The sequence below is a fragment of the Pan paniscus genome, chromosome 1, assembly GCF_029289425.2.
Source record: "Pan paniscus chromosome 1, NHGRI_mPanPan1-v2.0_pri, whole genome shotgun sequence".
NCBI lineage: Eukaryota > Metazoa > Chordata > Mammalia > Primates > Hominidae > Pan > Pan paniscus.
Genome location: NC_073249.2, coordinates 203,438,014 through 203,455,682, shown reverse-complemented (window position 1 = coordinate 203,455,682; position 17,669 = coordinate 203,438,014).

The window sequence follows — 17,669 nt, the reverse complement described above, 5'->3', positions numbered from 1 at the left end:
GGGAAAATTACCTCTCTTCCTGGAACCTCAGTTTCCTCATCTGTACAATGGGAAGCCTGATGCCCGCTTGATTGTGATGTTGCGAAGAACCGAACACGTGCGTGTACTAATTCCCTCTTACCCGACCATAGATCGCACCCACGCCTTTACTCTTCCTGCTCCTGCCTTTCACCCCTTAATCTGGCTCACCATCCTTTGGGGCGGATGAGGGATGGGGTTCAGGATAGAAATCCACTTAGGTTTAGTTCTGAAGCCTGAGGTCCTCTGGGGAAAAGTTCTCCAAGTAAAAAGCTAGGAAAGCACCGCGGCAAGGAACATTGGTTTTGGAGTCAGAGGAACCTAGATTCCAATCTTGGTTACTTTGGATAAATTGCTTGCTTCTCTAAGCCTGCATTTCCCCCTCTTAAAATGGCCTCATGGTATTTTACCCCACAGGGCGGCGATTGAGAGAATCTTTTCTTTTCTCGCACGGAAAAGAAAAGAAAAAAAAAAAACCCGGAAAGATATGCACTAAAATGTTGCACCAGCAACATTTTATGCACTAGCTGAAGACAGATATGCACTAGCTGAAGACATTATGAGTAACTTTCTTTTCTTTTGGTGAATCTGTATATCCTAACTTTTATACAATGACCATATACTACTGTGTAATAGAATTAAAAGTTGACGGGAGCGATGGCTCATGCCAGTAATCTTAGCACTTTGGGAAGCCGAGGTGAGCGGATCGTTCAGGCGTTCAAGGCCAACCTGAGCAACATGGCGAAACCTTGTCTCTACAAAATATACAAAAATTAGCCCGGCGTGGTGGCTCTTGCCTGTAGTCCCAGCTACTTGGTGGGCTGAGGCTGGAAAATGGCTTAAACCTGGGAGGTCAAGTTTGCAGTGAGCTGAGATCCTGCCATTGCACTCCAGCCTGGGTGACAAAGTGAGACCCTGTCTCAAAAAAAAAAAAAAAGAAAGAAAAGAAAAGAAAGAAAAAAGAATTAAAAGTTGAAAAAAATGTGTACCATCTGATAGAGACGACAACTATTCCAAGAGTTCTTTCAAGGTCAACTTCTCCTGTTGAAACCAAATAGGCACTTTTCTTGTTATTTATTTTTAGAGACAAGGTCTCACTCTGTCGCCCAGGCTGAAGTGCAGTGCAATGATCATAGCTCAAGGCAGCCTCAAACTCCTGAGCTTAGGCACTTTTCTTGCTTGACTTCTAGGAGCATCTGACAATGTTAACCACTCCCTTCTCCTTGAAACACCCTTGCCCCTGAATCCTAGGAGAACTATTTTCTTTGGTGGCCCTCTCCCTCTGGCTGTTCCAAGAGCCCTTTCTGAGATGCACTTCCTCCGCAGGGATCTTAAATGCTGGAGTTGTTGGGAGCTCTCTGCTAAATCCTCTGCATGTCTCACTCTATCAGCCTTCCTGGATTTCTTCATCCAATCCCAACGGTAATGTTGATGTCTTCTGTACTAGTTTCCTGTTGCTGCTATAACAAATCACCAATAACTTCCCTCAGCCTCCCGAGTAGCTGGGATTACAGGCACGTGCCACCACACCCAGCTAATTTTTGTATTTTTTAGTAGAGACGGGGTTTCGCCGTGTTGGCCAGGCTGGTCTTGAACTTCTGACCTCGGGTGATCCGCCCACCTCGGCCTCCCAGAGTGCTGGGATTACAGGCATGAGCCACTGCGCCTGGCCACATTTATTCTTTTACATGTCTGGAGGTCACAAGTCTGCAATAACTTTCACTGGGCTAAAATCAAGGTATCAGTGGGGCTGTACTTCCTCTGGATGCTATAAGGGAGCATCTGTTTTCTTGCTTTTGCAGCTTTGAGAGCTGTAGTTTTTGCATTCTTTGGCTTATGGCACCTTCCACCTTCAAGGGCAGCAGCATCTTCAAGCATCTTACTTGCCTTCTTCCCTGTGATCAAATTTCTCCCAGCCTCCCCACCCCTCTTCTTTTTGTTTTTTTTGTTTTTGTGTTTTTTTTTTTGAGATGGAGTTTCACTCTTGTTGCCCAGGCTGAAGTGCAATGGTGCGATCTCAGCTCACCACAACCTCCGCCTCCCGGGTTCCAGCGATTCTCCTGCCTCAGCCTCCAGAGTAGCTGGGATTACAGGCATGCGCCACTATGCCCGGCTAATTTTGTATGTTTAGTAGAGATGGGGTTTCTCAATGTTGGTCCTCGAACTCCTGACCTTAGGAGATCCACCCGCGTCGGCCTCCCAAAGTTCTGGGATTACAGGCATGAGCCACGGCGCCCGGCCCCCTCTTTTTTTTTTTTTTTTTTTTTTTTGAGGCAGGGTCTCATTCTGTCACTCCAAGCAGTGGAGTGATCACAGCTCCCTGAAGTCTCAACCTCCTGGGCTTTTGCGATCCTCCCACCTCAGCCTCCCAAGTAGCTGGGACTGCAGGTGCATGACACCACGCCCGGCTAGTTCAACCTCTCTTTTTTTTTTTTTTTTTTTGAGACATGATGCCTCTCTGTCGCCCAGGCTGGAGTGCAGTGGTGTGATCTCAGCTCACTGCAACCTCTGCTTCACAGGTTCAAGGGATTTTTGTGCCTCAGCCTCCTGAGTAGCTAGAATTACAGGCCCATGCCACCACACCCAGCTAATTTTTTATTTTTATTTTTTATTTACTTATATTTTTATTTTTTGTATTTTTAGTACAGACAGGGTTTCATCATGTTGGCCAGACTGGTCTCCAACTCCTGACCTCAAGTGGTCCACCCACCTGGACCTCTCAAAGTGCTCAGCCTCCCTCTTATAAGGACATTTGTGGTTACATTTAGGGCCTATCCAGATAATCCAGGATAATCTCCCCATCTCAAAATCCTTAATTTAATCACACCTGCAAAATCTCTTTTGCTATATAAGTGCCATTTACAGGTTCCAGGGATTAGGACCTGGATATCTTTGGGAGCCATTACTGAGCCAATCACATCTTCCAAGGCTGTATTTCCAACCTGGACTCTTCTCTAGTTCAAGATCTATGTATCCAGCCACCTATGAGACAGTTTCATTTCACTGGCTCACAGACAGACACCTTAAACTCTACAGGTCCAAAACTGAACTCACCATCTCGTACGCCCACCCCTTGCACCAGATTGTTTTCTGTCCCTGTCTTGATGGAAGGCATTACCATGCACCCCCTCGGAGTCATCCTCTCCTCCCTTCTTCTACCAACCTCCCCTCAAACAAGTCTTGTCACTAGTCTCACCAATGAGACCACCTTCTCCATCTGCAGGCCAACCCCAGTCCAGACCACTGCCACCTCTCACTTCCTCGCTGGTCTCCCTGCCCCTAATCTTGCATATCTGTTCTGTTGCTCCTCTACTTAGAACTCTTCAGTGCCCCCCGAATTGCTCTCTGAATAAAAGCCAAACTTGTTTTCATGGATGTCTAGCCCTGCATGGTCTTGCTGCTCCTGCCATTCACAGGCTGATCTCTTGCCTCTCTGTCCCCACTGTGATTGAGCCCCTTCACTGTTCTCCCCTCCATCTGTAATGCTCTCCCACGTCCTTTCAGCAGGCCAACTTAGATGTCAATTCCTTCAAGAACCCTTCCTTGATGTACTTACTCTGGACTCCTACAGGATCCAGTATCTCCCACCACAGCAATTACCACTGTGGACTGTAATAATCAGTTTTCTGGTCTGGGGCTCTGGCCCACCTATTTATTCATTTATTTATTTACTACGTTCTAGTCACAGGGCCAAGGGCTATACAAGCAATAGCTCACTCAATACCCACTCAATACTCACAGCAACCCTATGAGGTAGGTGACGTTATGCTTCCCATCTCACTGAAATTAAAGCTTAGAGAGATTAATTTGTATAAAGTCAGAATGAACAAGTAATATAACCAGGATTCCAACCCAGGTCTGCAAGACTTTAAAGCCTTCTTTGTTTTGTTTTATTGTTATTATTTTGAGACAGGGTCTCACTTTGTCACCCGGGCTGGAGTGCAGTGGCATGATCATGGCTCACTATAGTCTAAACCTCCTGGGCTCAAGGGATCCTCCCATCTCATCCTCCCAAGTACCTGGGACCACAGATGTGTGCCACCACACTGGGCTAACTTTTAATTTTTATTTATTTATTTATTTATTTTTGAGATGGAGTCTTGCTCTGTCACCCAGGCTGGAGTGCAGTGGCTCAATCTCGGCTCACTGCAAGCTCCGCCTCCCGGGTTCACAGCATTCTCCTGCCTCAGCCTCCCAAGTTGCTGGGACTACAGGCGCCCGCCACCATGCCCAGCTAATTTTTTGTATTTTTAGTAGAGATGGGGTTTCACCCTGTTAGCCAGGATGGTCTCGATCTCCTGACCTCGTGATCCGCCCGCCTTGGCCTCCCAAAGTGCTGGGATTACAGGCGTGAGCCACCGCGCCTGGCCACTTTTAATTTTTATATGGAGGTCGGGGGACAAGGGTCTCACTTTGCCCAGGCTGGTCTCGAACTCTTGAGCTCAAGTGATCCTCCCTCCTCAGCCTCCCAAAGTGCTGGAATTATAGGTCTAAGCCACTGAGCCTGGCCATTCTCTCTCTCTCTCTTTTTAAGTAAAATAACTTTTTGTTTTTACTTAAATATGTGAACAATTCAATTACAGTGAAATTTTTTCTGAACCTCCAGGTTTAGGGTAATCTTTAAGTAATCTATAGGTATTTGATATTATGTCATGCCCGACTATGTTTATATTGGATCAAAATAGAGAAGGAGAGAAAACTGTAAGGATTCCAAGTGTTTGATATACCTAATGCAAATACTGTACTTTCAGTGCCATAATTTTAAAAATAGAACCTCTCAAGATAGCTTCTCCTCATTTCTGCATACAATCAATAAATAGAGAGTCAGGAGCAACTGCTTGAACAGTCCTCTGCTGGTACCATTACCGGAAAGGGGTCCAGACCCCAAGAGAGGGTTCTTGGATCTCGCACAAAGTCCATAAAGCAAAAGCAAGTTTATTAGGAAAGTGAAGGAATACAGAATGGATAACCTACAGGCAAAGCTGCCCCCAGGGGCTGCTGGTTGCGCATTTTTATGGTCATTTATTGATTATATGCTAAACAAGGGGTGGATTATTCATGAGTTTTCCCGGAAAGGGGTGCTCAGAACTGAGGGTTCCTCCCCTTTTTAGACCCTATAGGGTGACTTCCTGACGTTGCCGTGGCATTTGTAAACTGTCGGGGCACTGGTGGGAGTGTCTCTTAGCATGCTACTGTATTATAATTAGCATATAATGAGCAGTGAGGATGACCAGAGGTCACTTTGCAGCAATCTTGGTTTTGGTGGATTTTGGCTGGCTTCTTTACCGCAGCCTGTTCTATCAGCAACGTCTTTGTGACCTGTATCTCATCCTGTGACTTAGAATGCCCTGCTTTCTGGGAGTGCAGGCCAGTAGGTCTCAGCCTTATTTTACCCAGACCCTATTCAAGATGGAGTCACTCTAGTTTAAACACCTCTGATGGTATTATTAGATTCTTGTGCTTGATTTTCGTTCACTGGCAAACTGCCATGTGCCAAGAGGAGAGTCCTCTGGGGTGAAGCAGTTGGGAGGGTAAGAAATGAGCTCAGAGAGGTCCTGGGATGCTTGCTCTCTGGAGCAAGTTTTTTTCCAGATAAAATCAAACCATCAAGGGGTTGGGCACAATGGGCAACATAGTGAGACTTCGCTTCTACAAAAAATTTAAAAATTAGTCAGGTGTGATGGCACGTGTCTGTAGTCCTGCTATGTTCTGCTACTTGGGAGGCTGAGGTGGGAGGATTGCTTGAGCCCAGGAGTGTGAGGCTATACACAGCTTTGATCACGCCACTGGTTAGAGACAGGGTCTCGCTCTGTCACCCAGGCTGGAGCACAGTGGCATGATCATGGCTCTGTAACCTTGACCAATCCTTCTGCGTCAACCTCCAGAGTCATTGCGACTACAGGTGCATGCCACCATGCCTGGCCTTGCTATATTCTCTTAAACTCTGCCTGATCAGAATTTTGCTCCCACAAGCCACTGAACTGCTCTCATCAAGGCCACCATGACCCCCCCACCCGCTGAACCCAGAGGTCAGTGCTCAGTCCTCATCCTGCAGCCCCTCCAGCAGCTGCCTAACGTCTCCCCCATTTCTTTACTTGGCCTCAAGACACCACACTGCTTTGATTTTCTTCCTCTCGTACTGGTGGCTCCTTCTTGAACTCCTTGGTTTGTTCCTCCTCTTCTTTCTGATTTCTCAGCACTGAGGACTCCTCTCCACTCTCCATGCTCACTCCCTTGGGGATTCCACCCAGTCCCATGGCTTTAAATATCATCTAGATCCTGGTGATTCCCAACTTGTAACTCCAGCCTGGACCCTCTCCCTTGACCTGCAGATTACTATATCCAACTGCCTCCAGACACGTCTGCCTGGAAGTCTAAGGGGCCATCTTGAACTTAACCTATGCAAAGCTGAATTCCTGGCTTCCCTACCCAAAGTACCTATGCATACACACATGCACACATGCACGCACATGCACATGCACACACCTCTTCCTCGTCTAAACTGGTGACAACTTCCATTTTCTTCCTTTTTTTTTTTTTTTTTTGAGACAGAGTCTTGCTGTGCTGCCCAGGCTGGAGTGCAATGGCATAATCTCGGCTCACTGCAACCTCCGCCTCCCGGGTTCAAGCAATTCTCCTGCCTTAGCCTCCCGAATAGCTGGGATTACAGGTGTGCGCCACCATGCCCGGCTAATTTTTGTATTTTTTAGTAGAGACAGGGTTTCACCATGTTGGTCATGCTGGTCTTGAACTCCTGACCTCGTGATCCGCCAGCCTCGGCCTCCCAAAGTGCTGGGATTACAGGTATGAGCCACTGCACCCAGCCCACAACTTCCATTTTCTAGCGTTCAGGATGAACATTCTTGACTCTTCTCTTTCTCTCACACCCCACATCATGAAATCCATTGGCTCTATCCCTAAAATATATCTAGAACACCACTCCTCATCATTGCACCGCTAGTGGCCTGGTCCAAGCCATTGTGATCTCTTGCCCGGATCACTGCAGGAGCCTTCATTGTGCTCTCTGCTTCCACCCTGGCTGCTCTACAGCCTATTCTTTTTTCTTTTTTCTTTTTTTTTTTTTTTTGAGAGAGAGGGTCTCGCTCTGTTGCCCAAGTTGTAGTGCAGTGGCACAATCTTGGCTCACTGCAACCTCCCAACTTCAAGCAATTCTCATGCCTCATCCTTCCAAGTAGCTGGAATTACAGGCATGTGCCACCATGCCCAGCTAATTTTTGTATTTTTAGTAGAGATGGGGCTTCGCCATGTTGGCCAGGCTGGTCTTGAACTCCTGACCTCAAGTGATCCACCCATCTTGGCCTCTCAGAGTGCTAGGATTACAGGTGTGAGCCACCATGCCCGGCCTACAGCCTATTCTCAACTGAGCAGCAAGTGACTTTGATACCAGATCATGTCATTGCACTCTGCAAAACCCTCTAATGCCTCTCACTCAAGCCAAAAGCCAAGCCTTGCATGGCCTGAGGGTCTTACCTAATCTGCCTTCCTCTGACCTCATCCCTTCTCATTCTCCCTCTCCTCCCCTGCTCCAGTCACATTGACTTCCTTAGTGTTCCTTGAATATACTTGGCACACTTGTGCCCCAGGACCTTTGCACTGGCTGCTCCTCCTGCCTGGCATGGTCTTCCCACAGATATCCACATGGCCAGTGTTCTCACTTCTTTCTGCCAAGTCTTAGCCCAAATGCTACCATCTCAGGGAGGCTTATCCTGACCACCCAATTTAAACTGCTATTGGCCAGGTGTGGTAGCTCACGCTTGTAATCCCAGAACTTTGGGATACTGAGGCAGGCAAATCACCTGAGCCCAGGAGTTCAAGATCAGCCTGGGCAACATGGCAAAACTCCATCTCTACAAAAAATTTGCTGGGTGTGGTGGCACACACCTGTAGTCCAACTACTCGGGAGGCTGAGGCAGGAGGATCACCTGGGCCAAGGGAGGTTGAGGCTGCAATGAACTGTGACTGCACCACTGCACTCCAGCCTGGGCGACAGAATGAGACCCTGTCTCAAAAAACAAAAAGACTATGATGATGATGATGATGATGATGATGATGATGATGATGATTTGAGACAGAGTCTCAAATTGTCACCCAGGCTGGAGTGCAGTGGTGTGATCTTGGCTCACTGCAACCTCCACCTCCCAGGCTGAAGCAATTCTCGTGCCTCAGCCTCCTGAGTCGCTGGGATTACAAGCGCACACCACCATGCTCGGCTAAATTTTTTTGTATTTTTAGTAGGGACCGGGTTTCACCATGTTGGTCAGGCTGGTCTCGAACTCCTAGCCTCAGATGATCCACCTGCCTCAGCCTCCCAAAATGCTAAGATTACAGGCATGAGCCACTGTGACCAGTCAGGACAATGATTATGTTAGGTCTACCTAGATAATCCAAGATAATCACCCATTTCAGGGTCAGCTGATTAGCAATCTTATCACCTGTAATCTTAATTTTCCCTTGCCATGTAATATCACATATTCACAGGTTCGGGGGATTAGGACATTGGATATCTTTTGGGAGTGGGGCATTATTCTGCCTACTGTGATGGGTAAGTAAGAAAACACTGTTGGCCAGGTGCAGTGGCTTATGCCTGTAATCCCAGCACTTTGGGAGGCTGAGGCGGGTGGATCATGAGGTCAGGAGTTCAAGACCAGCCTGGCCAAGATGGTGAAGACCCGTCTCTATTAAAAATACAAAAAAATTAGCCAAGCGTGATGGCAGGCACCTGTAATTCCAGCTACTCAGGAGGCTGAGGCAGAGAATTGTTTGAACCAAGGAGGCAGAAGTTGCAGTGAGCGGAGATCGTGCCACTGCACTCCAGCCTGGACGACAGAACGAGACTCCATCTCAAAAAAACAAAAAAACAAAAAAACACAAAACCCAAAAAAACGACAACAAAAAAAACACTGTTGTTGGGCAATGACATATAGGGACTTTGAGCTATGAGTATACCTGTGCTCAAAAAGCTACCAGGGGGCCGGGCGCAGTGGCTTACACCTGTAATCCCAGCACTTTGGGAGGCCGAGGCGGGCAGATCACGAGGTCAGGAGATCAAGACCATCCTGGCTAACATGGTGAAACCCCATCTCTACTAAAAATTAAAAAAAATTAGCCGGGCCTGATGGCGGGAGCCTGTAGTCCCAGCTACTCGGGAGGCTGAGGCAGGAGAATGGCGTGAACCCGGGAGGTGGAGCTTGCAGTGAGCCGAGATCACGCCACTACACTCTAGCCTGGGAGACAGAACGAGACTCTGTCTCAAAAAAAAAAAAAAAAAAAAAGCTACCAGGGATCAGGGATCCCCACTGCTTCCAGGATAAGGGCAAGATCTCTCAGCCTAGCAGGCAAAGCATGTCATGAATTGACCTATATTCCCATTTTATGAACAGGTACTTTCTGGCTTCCTTGCTTCCACTCTACCTGAAAGCCCTTTTCTTCCATTTATGATCTTGAAAGTCCTTCCATTGATTATGGTCAAGTTCAAATGTTGCCTCTTCCATGAAACCTTTTCAGAACCCCCAGAATGAGTCTCCCTCCACTGTTGCTACTGTGGAATTTGTCTTGATGGGAGTCATTTGTGTATGTACCAGTTGGGGGTCGTTCCCATCTAAGCGTGGGCACCTGGACCATGGAGTCCACCTCAGCATAGGTCAGCAGTTCTCACACTTGAGCGTGCATCTGAATCACCTGGAGGACTTATTAAAATGCAGACTCCTGGGGCCAACATCCAGAATTTCAGATTCAGTTGATGTGGGATGGGACCTGGTCATCTGCATTTCTTTTTTTTTTTTTAAGACAGAGCCTAGCTCTGTCGCCCAGGCTGGGGTGCAATGGTGCGATCTCGGCTCACTGCAAACTCCACCTCCCGAGTTCAAGTGATTCTCTCCTGTCTCAGCCTCCTGAGTAGCTGGGATTACAGGTGCCCGCCACTGCACCCGGCTAATTTTTGGTATTTTTAGTAGAGACAGGGTTTCACCATGTTGGCCAGGCTTGTCTCGAATTCCTGACCTCAGGTGATCCGCCCATCTCGGCCTCCTGAATTGCTGGGATTACAGGCGTGAGCCACCATGCCTGGCCAGTCATCTGCATTTCTAACAACTACCCAGGTAATTCTGATGCTGCTGGTCTGGGGAGTACACTTTGAGAACCACAGGCACAGAAGCTGAGATGTTGTTATCAGGCTAGACCTGGCTTCAAATCTCAGCTCTGCCTCTTACTCTGTGATTCTGGATATGTCCCTATCCCTCTCTGAGCTGCTTTGTCATCTATAAAAGGATTCATCTTCCCCTCCCCACTGGGGTGATGTGAAGAGTAACAGGCTTAGGACAATTACGATGTGAGGAGTAATAGGCCTAGGACAATTACGATGTGAGGATTAACAGGCTTAGGACAATTCCAATTAGGACAATTGCAGGTTCTTAATAAAAGGCCTGAAGCTCTACCTCTAAAATTTTCCTCCCCCTGTGTTTTGGCTTCCTAGTAGGTGCTCAATAAAAACTTGTGAATTGGTTTTAGGGGAAACTACTGCCTTGGACACTTGGAAAAAAGGTGCTGGCAGCCGGGCGCGGTGGCTCACGCCTATAATCCCAGCACTTTGGGAGGCAGAGGACAGCGGTTCACTTGAGGTCAGGAGTTCAAGACCAGCCTGGTGAAACCCCATCTCTACTTAAAAAAAAAAAAAAATTAGCTGGGCTTGGTGGCGTGTGCCTATAGTCCTGGCTACTCGAGAGGCTGAGGCATGAGAATCGCTTGAACCCAGGAGGTGGAGGTTGCAGTGAGCCGAGATTGTGCCACTGCACTCCAGTCTGGGCAACAGAGCAAGACTCTGTCTCAAAAAAAAAGCTGGCAACATGAGAAGTGGTGGGTATGTCTGGGTCAAAGGAATGAATGACCTTCACACTGGTGAGCATTTTCCTGACAATAACAATCACGTCAGAAGTGACAGCAGATCGACTGTATTGCAAGTTCATGGTTATTTATCCACAAAAGCTTCCCTAGTACCTCCAAGGAACCTGGTGGCTGGTGGCCCTGCCAGGGTTACAGAGCTCAAGGGAAGGTGGTGGTCCTCAAAGGGCTCAGACCATAAGGAAGATTTGTGTAAGTAGAGAAATAATGAGGCCAGGCTCATACCTGTAATCCCAAAACTTTGGGAAGCTGAGGCAGGAGGATGGCTTGAGCCCAGGAGTTTGAGAGCAGCCTGGGCAACTTAGCGAGACCCCATCTCTTAAAAAAAATACAAAAATTAGCCAGGCATGGTGGTGTGCATCTATAGTCCCAGCTACTTGAGAGGCTGAGATAGGAGGATGACCTGGACCCGGGAAGTCGATGCTGCAGTGAGCTGTGATTGTGCCACTGCACTTCAGTCTGGGCAACAGAGGTAGACCCTATCTCAAAAAAAAAAAAAAAAAAAAGGGCCAGGAGCAGTAGCTCACGCCTGTAATCCCAGCACTTTGGGAGGCTGAGGCGGACAGATCACAAGGTCAGGAATTCGAGACCAGACTGGCCAATATGGTGAAACTCTGTCTCTACTAAAAATACAAAACTTAGCTGGGCATGTGGCGGGCACCTGTAGTCCCAGCTACTTGGGAGGCTGAGGCAGGAGAATCGCTTGAACCCGGGAGGCAGAGGTTGCAGTTGAGTCCAGGTCGTGCCATTGCACTCCAGTCTGGGCGACAGAACGAGTCTCCATCTCAAAAAAAAGAAGAAGAAAAGAAAGAAATAACAGGATCAGGCTTGTCACAGGGACCTGAAAGTACAGCCTAGTAGTGGTGGTGGGATAGGGGATTGCTGGCCTTAGGGCACGCATTGTCTGGGAAGAGGATTCCCTGTGGCTGGGACACTGCCTACAGGCTTCCCCAAGGGCCTGTTTCCTTAGAATACCAAATACACACACATGCAAATCGTGCTTTCTTTGCTGCTCCTGAAGCCAGGTGTCTTCTCACAGTTTATATTTGAGGGACCACTAGTCAAACTGTTTGTGGGCAAAAGACTGTGTCTTTGTTTCCCCAGAATCTGGCAGTGTACACACACACAAAATCTTAAAGGTCAGAATGGAGCCCCCATAATGCCAGTTAGGAGGCTGGACCACATGGAAGTCACAAGCATGGCCCTTGGAGCTTAGATGGCCACGTTGCAGTCTGGTTGTATCACCAGGACCAGGACTAGGGTGAGGCAGGTGAAGTGCCTCTCTTGCTCACCCTTACTAGCTGTGTGACCTCACATAAGTAAATTCACCTCTTTGAGCCTCACTGGCAATAATAATGCCTATTCTATAAGGTTTTTGAAAAGATTGCATAGAATAAAACCTGGTCACTAAAGAGATCTCAGTAAAAGGTAGCTTTTCCCAATTTCTGCATTTGGCAGAGTGGCCACCAGAGGGCAGTGGTCCCCATGCTGGGAAAATAACCTGCCTGGGCAGAGGCCTAGCTAGCGCTGACCGGGCGAACAGTTCGAGTGGTCAGGGATCCCTTTAATTGAGGGACTACACGCTCCAGGAAGGGGTGTGTGGCCATAACTGGGTCAACACAACCACCAGCCAACAGATACACTGGGCATCCTGCTGGTCACCCTTTGCTGTGGTCACTTGTTTCAAGCGATTCTCTTGCCTCAGCCTCCTGAGTAGCTGGGACTACAGGCACACGCCGCCACGCCTGGCTAATTTTTTGTATTTTAGTAGAGATGGGGTTTCACTGTGTTGCCCAGGCTGGTGGTGAACTCCTGAGCTCAGGCAATCCTCCCGCCTCAGCCTCCCAAAGTGCTGGGATTGTAGGCGTGAGCCACCACACCTGGCCCTGTTCTACATATTTTAACCATGGAGCCACCTGGCCTTTTCCCAAACAGCTCCTTCTGCCTGCTGTGCAGCCTTCTCCCCTTCTTTCCTTTGGCAAGCATCTCCTTCAGGCCCCATCCCCAACCCTCTCTGAGTCCATCTTTCCATAGATGGAGCCCATCCGAGCTCCCAGAGCATTCTATTCTTCCTTGATGGTGGCATTTATAACACTTTATTAAACGACATATTTATAAGACATGAAGTTTGGCTAGAGGTTAAGAGTAGGGTTTCCTGGGGCTGCATGGCCTGGGCTCTATCACATGTTGTGTGACTTTGTACACATTGCCCAACCTCTCTGAGTCTCAATTTCCTCATTTGTAAACATGGGGCTAATAACAATACCTACTTTATAGGGTTTTGCCAGAAACCATTTAGCCATAACTTTTAATGGCAAAAACCGCAATTACTTTTGCACCAACCTAATAAATGATTTTTGTTGTTGTTGTTGTTTGTTTGTTTGTGGTTTTTTTTTTTTTTGGTTGTTTGAGACGGGGTCTCACTCTGTTGCCCAGGCTGGAGTGCAGTGGCATGCTTATGACTCACTGCACCCTAGACCTTCTGGGCTCAGGTGATCCTTCCAGCTCAGTCTCTCAAAGGGCTGGGACTACAGGCCACCACCATGCCTGGCTAATTTTTGTATTTTTTGTAGAGATGGGGTTTCACTATGTTGTCCAGGCTGGTCTCAAACACATGGGCTTAAGTGATCCATCTGCCTCCCAAAGTGCTGGGATTACAGGTGTGAGCTACCACGCTTGGCCAGAAGCTAAATGATGTTATGCACACGAGGCCCTAATTTGTTGAATAAATGAATGAGCAAGTGAGTGAATCCACTGGGCTGTGAGCTCCTCAAGAATAAGGATTGTTTTCTTTCTTTTTTACATTTTGCAATGTCTGAATCCCAGTGTGGGCGTTGCATGTTATCTGGTGCAGTGGTCCTCCTGACCAGTATCCTCAACATCACCTTGGAGCTTGTTAGAGATGGCCTTTTTTTTTTTTTTTTTTTTTTTTTTTCCAGATGGAGTTTCACTCTTGTTGCCCAGGCTGGAGTGCAATGACACAATCTCAGCTCACCGCAACCGCCGCCTCCCAGGTTCAAGCCATTCTCTGGCCTCAGCCTCCCAAGTAGCTGGGATTACAGGCATACACCACCACACCCGGCTAATTTTGTATTTTTAGTAGAGACAGGGTTTCTCCATGTTGGTCAGACTGGTCTCGAACTCCCCACTTCAGGTGAGCTGCCTGCCTTGGCCTCCCAAAGTGCTGGGATTACAGGCATGAGCCACCACGCCCAGCCCAGAAATATCCATTTTTAGGTCCCACCCGTGACCTACTGAATCAGAAATTCTAGGGATGGAGCCCAGCAAGCTGTACTCTAACAAGCCCTCTGATTCTGATGAGCGCTAAAGTTTGGGATCTACCAGCCAGCACATAGAGGCTCAAAGGTGTTTGTCTAAATATGTGTTCAAATCCATAAGCTTTATGTGGTTTGAATTAGAATTGGCTGTAAGCTCCATAAAATGAGGGGGCATGGTTTCCCTAGCACCAGGTAGAGGCAGGCGCATAGTAGATGCTCAAAAAAGGTTTGTGGGCCGGGCTCAGTGGCTCATGCCTGTAATCCCTCCTGCTTGGGAGGCAGAGGCAAGCAGATCACTTGAGGTCAGGAGTTTGAGACCAACCTGTCCAACATGGCAAAACCCCATCTCTACTAAAAATACAAAAATTAGCCGGGTGTGGTGGTGGGCGCCTGTAGTCCCAGCTACTCAGGAGGCTGAGGCACGAGAATTTCTTGAACCCTGGAGGTGGAGGTTGCAGTGAGCCAAGATCGTGCCACTGCACTCTAGCCTGAGCGACATAGCAAGACTCTGTCTCAAAAAAAAAAAAAAAAAAAAAAAAAAGGAAAAGTTTTGTGAAACAAATGAACAAATGAGTGAAGAGCCCTTTTGGTTCTTTTTATGGTTCTCAGTATCTTAGATTTTCCAAAGTTCAGTTTCATTACCTGTTCTCTCTTCCAGGATCAGTGGAAGGATCTACAAGCAAAGTAAACAGCTTAATATACATAACAAAAAAGTATTGTCACACTGTTGAGCACTTTGAAACTCTCAGTTAGAACCCCCGAAAGGTCTGGTTTTCTATCCCTGCTGCAACTCAGAGCTTGAGGCACCTCAAGAATCCTGCTGCGGCCGGGCACAGTGGCTCACACCTGTAATCCCAGCACTTTGGGAGGCCAAGGCGGGCGGATCACAAGGTCAGGAGTTCAAGACCATCCTGACTAACACGGTGAAACCCCGTCTCTACTAAAAATACAAAAAATTAGCCAGGCATGGTGGTGGGCGCCTGTAGTCCCAGCTACTCGGGAGGCTGAGGCAGTAGCTGAGGCTGAGGCAGGAGAATGGCGTGAACCTGGGAGGCGGAGTTTGCAGTGAGCTGAGATTGTGCCACTGCACTCCAGCCTGGGTGACGAGTGAGACCTTGTCTCAAAAAAAAAAAAAAAAAAAAAAAAGAATCCTACTGCAGATGCACACCTGCCAGGCCTTGGCCACCCAGGGAAAGAGGAAGCAATTTCTTAAGGCAGGTAAACACCCTTGACAAGGAGGGAGCAGTAGTTATGACCCCACCTTGGAACAGGGTAGATGCCCAATAAATGTCTGCTAAATAAATGGCACTTGTTCGGGACAGCATTGTAGTTAATTGCATAAGTTCTAAACAGACTGGCAGGGGCTTTTTTCTTATTCCTTGTTTTATTGCTTTGTCCGGGATCACTAATACGATGTTGATTTGTAGGAATGATACTGGATGTCCTTCTCTCATTTCTAAAGTTTCACCATTAAGTTTGATATTTGCTGTGGAAAGTAATTCCTGTGTATTCTTATTTAGCTATCAGGTTTCTAAAAACCGTGAATGAGTGTTGAATTTTTCAAGTGTTTTTCCTGTATCTATGGAGATGGTCACATGGGTTTTTCCTTTAATTTGTTAATGTGAAGGGTTGAACTGATTGCTAAATAAGAATACCCAGGAACCATCACCGTATCACTTTTAGAATATTTTAATCACACCCCCATAAGACTCTGTGTCCATTAGCAGTCTTCTCCCCTCCCCAACAACTTTAAATAACCATGAATCTCTATAAATTTGCCTATTCTGGATATTTTATGTAAGTGAGATCATATAGGTTGGGCATGGTGGCTCACACTTATAATCTCAGTACTTTGGGAGGCCAAGCCAGGAGGATCACTTGAACCCAGGAGTTTAAGATCAACCTGGGGAACATAGTGAGACTTCGTCTCTATAAAAAAAATCAAACAATTAGCTGTAGGTTGGTTTTTTACTTTCTTGATGATGTCCTTTGCAACAAAGAAGTTTTTAATTTTAGGCTGGGTGTGGTGGCTCACGCCTGTAATCCCAGCACTTTGGGAAGCTGAGGCGGGTGGATTATGAGGTCAAGAGATCGAGACCATCCTGGCCAACATGGTAAAACTCCAAATACAAAAAGTAGCCTGGCGTGGTGGCAAGCGCCCGTAGTCCCAGCTACTTGGGAGGCTGAGGCAGCAGAACCACTTGAACCTGGGAAGTGGAGGTTGCAGTGAGCCGAGATTGTGCCATCGCACTCCAGCCTGGCAGCAGAGAGAGACTCCATCTCAAAAAAAAAAAAAAAAAGCTTTTGATTTTAATGAAGTCCAATTAATCTATTTTCTTCCTTTTGTTGCTTGTGCTTCTGGTGTCATATTTAAGAAATTGTTACTTTGAGAGGTGAGGCAGGAGGATCACTTGAGGCCAGGAGTTCAAGACCAGCCTGAGCAACACAGGAAGAACCTGTCTCTATAAAAAATTTAAAAATTAACTAAGCATGGTGGCAGGCAAGTGCCTGTAGTCCCAGCTACACAGGAGGCTGAGGCAGGAGGATTGCTTGATCCCAGGAGGTCGAGGCTGCCGTGAGTTTTGTTCACACCACTGCACTCCAGCCTGGGCGACAGATGAGACCTTGTCTCAAAAAAAAAAAAAAAAAAGTAAGAAATTGTTGCCTAATATAAGGTCACAAAGACTTATGCCTATGCTTTTTCCTAAAAGTTGTATAGTTTTAGCTCATATATTTAGATCTTTGATTCATTTCTGAGTCAAATTTTGTATATGTTGTGAGTTAGGGGTCCAACTTCATTCCTTTTTTTTTTTTTTTTTTGAGATGGAGTCTCACTCTGTCACCCAGGCTGGAGTGCAGTGGCGCCATCTCTGCTCACTGCAACCTCCACCTCCCAGGTTCAAGCAATTCTCCGGCCTCAGCCTCCCGAGTAGCTGGGATTACAGGCATGCACCACCATGCCTGGCTGATTTTTGTATTTTTAGTAGAGATGGGGTTTCACCATGTTGGCCAGGCTTGTCTTGAACTCCTGACCTCAGGTCTCCTCCTTCTTCTTTCTTCTTCTTCTCTCTCTTTCTGAGGCAGGGTGTCACTCTGTCACTCAGGCTGGAGTGCAGCTCCATCTTAGCTCATTGCAACCTCTGCTTCCTGGGTTCAAGTGATTCTCCTGCCTCAGCGGTCAAAGTAGCTAGAACCACAGGCATGCACCACCATACCCAGCTAGTTTTGTTTGTTTTTTGTAGAGACTAGGTCTCACTATGTTGCCCAGGCTGGTCTTGAACTCCTGAGCTCAGGTAATCCACCCGCCTTGGCCTCTCCAAGTGCTGGGATTACATGCGTGAGCCACCGCGCCTGGCCTACTTATTGTCTTTGCAGGTTTTTCTATTCTTCATGTCTCATGTACATGGAATCATATGTGATTTTTTGTGACTCGCTTCTGTCATTTAGCACCATGTT